Raw genomic sequence first — 11,508 nt, forward strand, 5'->3', positions numbered from 1 at the left:
AAAAGTTTTTTTCTATTCTGCTTTTATTCTGTTTTCATGTAATTAATTCTTCCGTTTTCTTTTAGAGAAATATTTTTGAAACGTTTGTCTTATTTGTGAACAAGGTTGGGCAACTGGATCAATAGGCCTATATAACCTGTCAGCTGTTTATTATTTATGTCATTTTGTTTTTCTAATTTAGAGGTCTGCCTCTATGAAAATCCAGTTTGGCAAGACATCGAGGTGTAAATCACAGTTACAATTAGCAGCGTTAGGATGTGCGGGTTTATTTTCTTGAGACTGAGTTGTCATGGAGATCTGGCATTATATGGTACTGATGGCGCTGCAGAACATCGAGTTCCTGTGAAAGTCTTTATTATCCGACAACTTTCCAAGCTAGCAAGTGATTCCAGAGCTATGCTATGTAAGCTAGCTGCATGTTGCACATCAGTACATTATAGTTTTCTGCACCTGATCACTTAAAACCCCTTTCAGAATCTGAAAGGTATCCTTCTACTAACTGCTTCATTTGGGTCTAGCAGCTTGCAAATTTAGTCCAGTTTAAAATAATTCTCATAACTATTTTGTTTGGGGGTTTTGACAGTGAACATGAGCGTGTGAAGTTAGGGGGACAAGTGGCTGCTGCATACACGCCCACCCTGTATAATATAAAGGCAACTGCTGATTGTTGGACTGACGATGGCCAGCTGGCAGATTTCACCACATCCCCGGCCCTGTTTCCTAATGTTAGATTTTTCTTTGGTGTTTTCTCTATCTCTAAACTATTTTACTCTCCTTCCATTTTATTCTTCTATAACCCTGATCCTCATTTCTCTCCATCATCAGTTTGTCTTCATTTCGTTGTAGGAAATGAATTGATGTTTTACTTTCTAAACATTACCAACGTAGCCTAATAATCAGTGTTTTTAATGTTCTGACTAGTGTATAACTGTAAGCGATAGACTTTATATTAATCTATTTATTTTGGTGGTGGTATGTATAGATATTCTTAATGTTATATTGTTTCAGAGTTCCTACACCTGTAACTTTGGGCTATAAAAGGCTTTATGCCTGCCTGTGACACATGCTCAGTAGCCTAAGTGCTGGCAAAGTAAATGTGGTCTGTGTTGGTGCTGTCTATGGTTTTTACACAATAATCTTTGAGTACAACAAACTACATCTTTGTTACAGAATCACTAAATCGACTCTATAACACGTCCTAATCTTGTAGTTTTGCTTTCTGCAAAATGTTTATGAAAACAAGCTCAAAAGCAGAGATCTCGTTCTTTCGTTTTCAATTCATGTCCTGATGTGAAAGCCATTGTAAAGCCAGCGTGAGTCACCAGGTTCTTTTCCCAACACCTAGGCTGCTGACACAAGTCAAACATGAAACTCTTCAGATGGAAAACTAGTAAATTTCCACTCAGCAGACTGATACACGGAAGGAACAATACGGAAAAGGGGAAGCAATACAATACAATATACTGATCCTCGTTGGTAAAGACAAAAAATATAAGGTATATATAAATATATACATATATAAATATAAAGATATATTCAATAAAGTTCTCTATGAAAAATCGTAGTGTCTTGTGCATTCTTGAGTGCAAATAAAATTCAAGGTATGATTGTTGAACTTGGTTAAACTGATTATCTATTCCCATACATGTGCATCATTGTCCTTTTTTTTACCACAGCCAATATGACTGTGAAACTATAGTATTTAATTTATTATTTTATGTTATTTATGATTGTTTAATTTGGCTTTCAAACACCCGGGCAATCTAAAAAGATTAATATTAAAGTTAAAAATTAAAGGTAATCAAGTAGTTTTGGAATCTAAATCTAATAGCGTGCAAAAATACAAAATCAGAGTAAAAACCAAAGCAAAAAAAATTGTAAAACCATGGGAGTCAAATGCTTGGGTAAAACATTTTTGCTTCTTTTATGCTTGGAAATGTATTAGACTTAATTAATATCTTGTTTACTAACTAAACATGTTGAAGCATTGTAACATTTTTGTCCTATTTGTTTATCACAGACTGGAAAAATAGGCTCATTTACAGCATCTACCTTTTCAGTCTGTAATGCAAATGTGGTAATTCTAATGCTAAATGATGTAATGCTACTGCATGACACAGAAGGTGTCCACACCAAATCCAACGTGATGAAAAGCAAAGTTTAAGCAGCGATTTGCAAGTAATTCCAAGCACTGTGGGAGAATACCTGAAACACAGCTAAGGGATTAATGGGAAAGGTGATCAGCTGGGATTGCCTGCTGCAAGGTGAAATAATGTCGGTAGATGAGAAGGCACTTGTCATATTTTTCTAAGATCTCACTTTTGTGTCTTTCTTGCCTCCAAGGTTACAAAAAAACAAAGTCGTGTAAATTATTCAAGAAAGTCTGCGTGTTAGCATTCTCATAGCACATAGCAACAACAGACAAGTGTTGGAGGTGGTGTCAGCCGAGACGGTTGAATCTAGGACATCGCTGGTAGTCCGCAGAGTATACACTGTATTTACAAAAAGATGAAAAACTTTATTTTTCCATTTCAGCTTGGATCAGCACCCAAGGTACTTCTTCTGTCATACTGGTGTTTTTGGTGTGATCTGAGTGTGAAATGAAGCAATGCTACATGATGCAGAGGTGTAGCAGTCATTATTCACCTTTAGATCTTCACCGCATGATGCAAAGTAAGCTTTTATTCTAAGGATGGATGGATGGACTGATCGATCGAGCACTGCAGAAGAGAATAATTTTCCAAGCGAGGAAACAGTAGAGACCATGACAGCCAGTAATTAAGATGGTGCGGTCCCTTAATAATGCCGAGCTGACGTCCTCTCTAGAGAATAACACAGGGAGGGCCTGTCAGCCCAGGGGAAATGTGGCTGTTTTTAATCCATCCCGCTGACAATAGATCTGCTGGCAGAGCACACTGGAGCCTGAGATGTGTTTGGTCGAAGGAGCGAGGAATGTGATTCGGTGTCAAAGTTTTAATTGGTTGGTGTTTCTGTCTGCAATCATCCTGAATCGTCCTTTATGTCTTTTTGTGGCAGGAATAGGCACAGCAGCTCTGCACCAGCAGCTTCTATAATGTGAACTGTTTGCATTCTTCCCCTATCTTTGTAACTACAGACATAAGAAACCGGGTACTTTTTGTGGCTGGCTGCCCTCATTCATTTTGCAGAGAAGAGAAGGTTGGTTGAGCTCCGCTGATTTTTTCTGCTCAGGCAGTGCAGCGATTCTGTTTCAGCACGGAACAATGACAACTACACAACTGCAGGAAACTATGAGTTTTCAGCCTCGCTTACAGACTCTAAGAATAATATTATGTAATGGCTGCTCCACTTGCCTTCATATTAGATTTACCTCTTTAGATAGATAGATAGATAGATAGATAGATAGATTCCCTTTATCTGTGAGCTGTAACAGAGATTAGAGGTGGTCAGGATCCATTTATTTTCAATAGCTATTCTCATAGCCACAGTCATTTGGATGACCTCTGCAACAGCTGATGGAGGAATTCAAACAGTGCTCCAAAAATCCACCAACACAGACACAGCTGACAAGTCCCGTGTAGTCCAAGCAACCATGTAACCAATGTTGCACAACTTTAAATCATAACACAATTCAAAGGCAAATTCACAGGGCAGCATGGTAGCACGGTGGCTAGCACTGTTGTCTCGAGAGGTCCTGGGTTTGAATCCACTGTCCTTCCTATGTGGCGTTTACATGATACCCCTCTGTCTGCTTGGGTTCTTTCTGGAGACTCCAGGTTCCTCCCACAGTTTAACAACAGGCAGTTAGTGGGGTTCAGTTAGTTGTCTTCAGAGATGAGCAGTAACGTGTTGCAAGTAACGTGTTACTATAATCCAATTACTTTTTTCAACTAACAAGTAAGGGATTACTATTGCAAAAAAGTAATTAGATTACTGTTACTTTCCCGTAAGCACGCTGCATTACTGCATTTGTGAGAGTATCTCATGACAATGACGTAAGCGCGTTCGATGCCCATGGTAACAGACATGGGCAGATCAACAGTGGATAATATAGAATGCAAGGAAGTACATTAGCGTCCGCTGTACACCCTCTGTCATGACCGCTGCGGCACCAGGCAAACCTCCACCGACCCCACTGCTGCTGAATCTTTGATTTTATTTATTTTTTGCTAAACACAAAACATTATTTTATTTTATACGCTGGAATATGCAGAAAATAGGTTTAAATGTTAAATAAATTTCTTCAAGTCAAAGACTGTTGCATATAATTTAATTTGTGCTTATAATTACATTTTTGCTTAATGCAATGTGAATAAAGTTAAAAGATTAAAACTAATAAAACAAGTTTTAAAAAGAGACTTTTTCATTCAATTTTATATGATGGATTTGCAGAAAAATAGAACTGGGCTAAAAGGTCTATTGCTTTTTTACATATTCAGGTTGTGTATCATGTTTTTAAAAATTAACTAAGTAATAAAGTAACTAATTACTTTTGAAAATAAGACCCCGTCTCTTGCCCAGTGGCACCTGATTTATTTCTAACAATTATCCCCTACATTTTATCTTGACACATGCAAACGAAACTGTCTGCTGTTTTTTGTTATGTCTATTTGTTAACACTTACATGTCTTTAGAGGAAGACATGTAAGTGTTATATAGGCACATTCGGGTATAAACACTGATGAAAGAGAAAAGCAAATATTTGGCATGAGTGGCAGGTGAGTACCTTTGATGGATTAATGGCCACATAATTATATTTTCCGTATAAAGACAGTTTTTCTGAAGCTTTAATAAGGTAGGAGCTTCCATTATTGTATATCACACTGTGTGGGCAGTGTTCAGCATTTAATAAAAGCCCAGTGCACCACATCCTATCACAGCAGACTTATGTCCACTGTGGGGTTTCCCACGGTGCTCCTGGCTAGCCTGTATTATTATTATGTCTGCAGCAAGCAGCAGCGTGGCCATACATACATTAAGTAACGATAATAGCTACCGCCTTGTGTCAGCTTTCATGAGTCAACAGGAGTCTGCCACCTGTGAAGACACTCTGCATTTTAATTTCCTCTCCTCACTCAGTCTGAAGCTCGCTGTCCGGCTGTCTCTTCTTCCAGGGCACTTTGGTGTTAAAGAGTGCACGCCTGCAGTCACTGATAACGGCTTCAGGCTTGACGACAGACATCCACATGCTGGTGGGGAGGTCTGTCACTCAAGATTACACTCTCATTTCCTCTTGTCCTCAAATCCTTTTTCTTTCCAGGAAACCTGGGCTGTCTGAGTAACACTCATGAAAACTCAAACACAGACCAAACTTCAGAGATAGGTTTGTTTTGTTAGTCATGATATAAGCACACATGTGTTCATTATGATTTTCTTTTCTAATGTGTAAAAGAACTATTAAAATCTATATCTTTAAATATTTTTTAAAGACTGCAAATGAAAGGTACATATTTCAGCTAAGATATGACATGTAATTAACAAGAACTTCATTATACACTGAAACCTAATTATAGGTTATATTCATTCATGTGGGGAATCTCTTTGAACCTGGCAGCCCTCACCCTTAATATTCAACACATCATTTAACAAGCCCATACAAAACGAAATCTACACAAGCTCAGGGGCGCAAAGAAGTAAACTCTTCCAGAAATAAATATTATCCCAGACACCCCCACCCCAAATATTACACCACAACTCAAGGTGGAATCTAACAAGTAGGATTAACCAGTTAACATATAAACAAACAAACAAACAAACAAAATAAACAAAAGAAAGGCAACAAAAATACTTCCCAGGCTGCAAGAAGGCAAGAGAGAAGGAAGCCAGAGGTCACAAAAGCCGGTACATCTTAACGTAAAGTGTTCTTCAAACTTGTGACCTTTACTTATGCAAATGTCTAACATCAGCACAAATACATTAATGGTACTGGTCAAACTAAAGAGCCACAAAAACTATATATTTCTAAGAAAGTAAAAAGGTTTCAGCATGGTTTGATTGATTCATTCATTGTTTTAGGAAGAGCAAGCTAACTCCACACAGAAAGGCCCCAACCTGCAGGTGGATCCAAACTTCCTGATGGTGAGGTGACTGTCCTAACAACACTATAATGCCAAAAGTATTCACTCTCCCATCCAAAACATTGAATTCAGGTCTTCTAGTCCCTTCCATAGCTGCAGCTGCATAAAATCAAGCACCTGGAGATGCTTCTGCAAACACTGGTGAAAGCATGGGTCGCTCTCAGGAGCTCAGCAAATTCCAGTGTGGTACTGTGATAGGAAGGCACCTGTGCAACACGTGAAATGTGTTAAAAATGTGCTGCAGATTAAGAAGAAGAAGAAGAGCCCTTAAATGATGTCAAGGGTCTGGGTCCTTTGACCCAGCATTTTGAGTTTCTTGTGTTCTAGTAATATTTTGTATTATGGTTTATATTCATTTATAGTTTTAGTTATTCTATTGTGAGTTTCTGTTATTCCCTGTTTAGATTCTTGATTATTAGATTCCCTCTTGTGTCTTTGCCCTCTGTGTCTCTCTCGTTTTGTGTCGGTGTTTATATATGCTGTGTGAGCCCTTGCGTCTTGTTTCCTTCCTTGTCTTCCATTCTGTTTCCCCAGCCCATCATGTCTCCTCTCGCTCCTCGGTGTTCCCTTGCTCCCTCTCGTCTGCCTTTCCTCCACTCCTCTGTCAAACTCAGTCTTGTGTTCCTCCAATTCCTGTTTTGTTGTGAAGGTCTCGTGTTTCCATGTTCAGTGTGTCTTGTTCTGCTTCCCTGTGGCGTCATGTTAATTCGTGTCAGCTGTGTTCCCCGTGTGTTCTCACTTCCTCGTTATCCTTCTGTGTATTTATTTCCAGGTCTCCCTCTGTCCTGTGTCACGATCTCCCTCATTCCTCACTGTGTGTTTCCGTCTACCAGCTTGTCTGCCCGTCTAGTTTATTTTGTATTCTCAGTTTAGTTAATGTCGGTTTTCCTTGTGTTCAGCAATAAAGCTGTTTTTTTTTTCAGTTTACCTTTTGCATCCTGGAGTCTGCATTTGGGTCCTCGCTTCCTCTGCCGCACACAGTTTATGACAAATGAAAGTCGTAAATGAACAAATTTTTCATTAAGAGAGATTTGCTGTTTTCAAGTGATCTTCAGTCTTCACCTTTAAATTATAGTCCTATATTACATTCATAGTAAGTGATGCTATTAGAGATGTATATCAGTCGGTTTTATTTTCCAAGCTGTAGCTGCTAAAGCATCGTCTTTTGTCTTTTGAATGAGTTGTGATCAGCAGCCGAGGCTTTCTAATGTGGCTAACATTTTCCAGTATTATATGATGTCACCATCCTATGAAACTCATGCATCGCCAAATCATAAGCTCTTCATTAACTATGAAACTACTTTTTTTTAAAAAATAATACAGTTCTTTTCAGAAAAAAGCCATAATTAAACATTAAGCATGATGAAAATTGGGTACAAAAGCAGGAATAAGATGTTTGCAAATTGTTTTCCACAAGTAATCAGGTGTAGCTGATCATCATAATACTAGTCCTAGTACATAGTACTGACCAGCTGGTGAAACAATGCATTATCAAGCTGTTAAGTCTTGCAATAAATTATAGTTTTACACATTTGTCTGTGCTTTAGTGTCTTAGTGATACTGCAGTCAGGTGCAGTGGTGTGTTACAGCTGTTTGATTTGTTTAAAGGCCCGCTGGGCTGCATGTTCATGTGTAATTGTAGAGACACCAGAGAGGAATGTCCAGCTAACTTCTCCCACACACTTCTGGTCTGGATTCAAGCCAATAAAGCTTCAGATATTTGAGAGCCTAATATCAGTTTTCACTGAGTGCACTCTTCACTTCTGGAGATTTCAGTTTATTAGAGCACTGTATGTTCTTTCTGGTAGATTCCATGACACGGCATGTGAGTCGCTATTGGAGGCTGTGGCTTAAATCTGATTCTAAATGTCCCTCCACAGAGTTTTCATTTGGCATTAAAGTGTGAACATTCAAAACACGTTGAGCTCCTACTGTGAATAATTTAAAAGGTGGATAGGCTGGGCTCATAACAGGATCATTTAAAAGGGTGCAATGATTCGGGGCCACATGGGACTGAATATCAGTACAAATGACAGGGACAAGGAGCTTTGTGACAGCACTGTGAAAAATAACTTCATGGATATTTTCCCCTTGTTTTCACAGATATTCCTGTTTTGCCACTTCTGAAATGCAGTTTCTATTTACTATTTTCTTTACTTTTTAATAACCAGTGTTGGTCCAGTTATTTGAAAAAAGTAATTAGTAGCTAATTACTGATTACTTCTCCAGAAAAGTAATCATGTTACTTTACTCATTACTTATTTTCAAAAGTAATTCATTAGTTACTTAGTTACTCTTTAAAAACATGATATCTGAATATGTAATAAAGCAATAGACCTTTCAGCCCAATTCTATTTTTTTTTTTTTGCATAATCCATGATATGAAATTGAATTAAATGAAAAAGTCTCTTTTTAAAATTGTTTTATTAGTTTTAATCTTTTAACTTTATGCACATAGCATCTAGCAAAAATTAAATTATATGATACAGTCTTTGACTTGAAGAAATTTTTTAAGATTTAAACCTATTTTCTGCATATTCCAGCATATAAAATAAAATAATGTTTTGTGTTTACACTCACTCTTTCAAATAGATGCAAGTAAAACACAACAAAAAATAAATAATAATAAAATCAAAGATTCAGCGGCACTGAGTTTTAATCTTTTAACTTTATTCACATTGCATTAAGCAAAAATGTAATTATAAGCGCAAATTAAATTATATGCAACAGTCTTTGACTTGAAGAAATTTATTTAACATTTAAACCTATTTTCTGTATATTCCAGCGTATAAAATAAAATAATGTTTTGTGTTTAGCAAAAAATAAATAAAATCAAAGATTCCGCAGCACTGAGTCCTGTTGCTCTTAAATCTATTTTCACCTGTTTAGCAGGAGTGGGGTCGGTGGAGATTTGCCTGGTGCTGCAGTGGTCATGTCAGTGGGAGGATTCGGGGGTTTCTCTGTGAACGTCACATCCCTGCGGCAGCGTGCTCAGTGCTTGCTCAGAAGTTTAGGGGAGGGGTTCGCTGTAAAAAGAAGTTTTCTTCCCACGCAATGTACAGTGGACACTAATGTTTTTGTCACTTTTTACAGAATCAAACTCAATGTGAGTACTTCCACGCTTTAAACGCTGCACAGTCCTACTCTCTCCCATACTCAATATATTATCCATTGTTGATCTGCACACGTCTGTTACCACGAACGTCGCATGCGCTTATCTCATTGGCATGAGACACTCTCACAAACAAAATCACAGTTTAGTAACGCAGTAACGCAGCGTGCTTACGGGTAAGTAACAGTAGACATATTTACTTTTTTGCGATATAATGCCTTACTTTACTCGTTACTTAAAAAAGTAATCGGATTACAGTAACACATTGCTGCCCATCTCTGTTAATAACTGATTCCTTGTATCTCGGTTTATTTTCCGAGCCTCCTCTGTGTTTCTTTGTGTCAAGTTTCATGTTTTGTTACTTCCTGTTTTACCTGTTTTATCTGCAGTTTTACTTCTTGTGTATGATTACGTTGATTGTGCCACATCTTGTTTCCCCCGATTACAGTCATGTGTATTTAGATAGCCCAATCCTTTCCCTCAGTCACACCCTGTGTGCTTCCTAATTAGATTGGTGAACTTTAGGACTTAAATTGGGCGCTCCTTGTGGAGCTTTGAGGAAACAGGAAACTAAAACTGAGACAGAGACTAAGACACATGAGCTCGACAAGCCCAAGTAAAGACAAAGAAAAAACTCAGACTTGGCATGCAGAACATAGGATGGAAGGGAAAAAGTTAATAACTAACAAGATCAGAATGAAAACATAACCTAGGCAAAGCTGATATCTAAAACGGAAAACTACAACAAACTACATGAAGCTGCAAACTGAGTCCAGTTTGTTAATGACAGGGACATTTTGCATGGTTTTCCACTGAGCACGGCAGAGGGGTCTGATTATCTCCAGGGTTCCTCAGACATTGACTGAACATGAGTGGCAGGTGTTTAATTGTAAAACACTACTGTAAATCGGTACGGCTCCACCATACCCGTGGAGCAGACTGCTGACGCAATGAGAAAAGTTGTAGCTCTAAAAGTTTAGGCTATCTGTGCTCGCTTCACTTTATAGCTTCTCCTATTAAACTCAGGATGATAATTTGATTCTCTGTGGTGCAGTAAAGTGGATTGGATGATGTCAGGAATGCACGATGCCAGGGGTTCAGTTTAAACCCGGTTCACTCTGTGCTCACCCAGTGAGTACCACATGTATCATCAAATCTGTGCACCACGCAGAGAAGAGATCCAGCGTGTGAATGTGTCTCCGAACAAATAAATTTGAGTGTGTTTGCATGCACAGCTCGTCTCCAGGTTTGTGTTTCTCCTGCTACGTCAGTCCTATTGGCCACGGTTTATTTTTAGCCAGGAGGTCGCAGCCAAACAGCGTGGGAGACCATTCAGAGAGACGCAAGCCTGGAAGGAGGTCAACATGATGACAGAGTTGTGCCGTGAGCATGATAACAAGAACTGAACCAGTGATGAAGGCAGTGCAGGGTTCTAAAAATCCAGATCTGAGCAATTCTCACATGCTGCATAAAAATGCACTCAAAAACCATCCCTGCACCTTTTAATGGTATCCTTCAGTGATTCAGAGTGTTGTTCCATAACCATCTGCCATTAGCCAAAGAGATAATTGTTTGATTTGAAAGTAATAACACCGGATTATTTTACACTTACAAATTCAATAAAATGTAAAAGGATAATATTGGATATGTTAGTAGTTGCTGATGTGAAGAAGATGATTTAGACGGTGTTCTGGCAGTCTAAATGTGTACTGTATCATATAACAGCATGTAACATGCAACTGAAACGTTCAGAGTTCAAATTTAGCCGGGGACCTTTGTTATATGTCATTGCACACTTTCTCTTGTCTCATTTTCTGCAGTTCTTTACAGTTTGCTGTCTTAATAAGTCAAATTCCTTCAAATATGAAGATTTTTAAAAAAAATATTAATGTGCAATAAGTAGGAATTCCCTACGAAGAGACATTTAAGTTTTCCTTTTCCTTATTACAAAGAAAGCAGGCGTAGTGAAGACTGACAGTAATCTAAAACCCAGCTGATAACAGAGCTAATATTAATCACAATTCTCTGGTTTCCCCTGAATTTAAGATCAGAATGTGAGTAAAAGGCTCTGTGTTGCATACATCTAAAGATTACAGGACACATTAGGAAAATTCATATTTTATGGATTAACCTAAAAGTCAGGTGGCTTCATACGAGGTTAAATAACATTTGAGGACAGACATGATTTAGTATATTAGTATATTTGAATGTATGAAATTGTGAATCACTGTGAGTTAGTGTGTAAACTATTTTCTGTGCTAAATAATATTAAATTGTGCTACAAAAATTCCAGACTTTTACTTCCTGTTGTTCTTTTCCAAAATGCCAGGAAGAAGAAAT

The sequence above is a fragment of the Oreochromis aureus genome, linkage group 22 (genome assembly GCF_013358895.1).
Source record: "Oreochromis aureus strain Israel breed Guangdong linkage group 22, ZZ_aureus, whole genome shotgun sequence".
Lineage (NCBI taxonomy): Eukaryota > Metazoa > Chordata > Actinopteri > Cichliformes > Cichlidae > Oreochromis > Oreochromis aureus.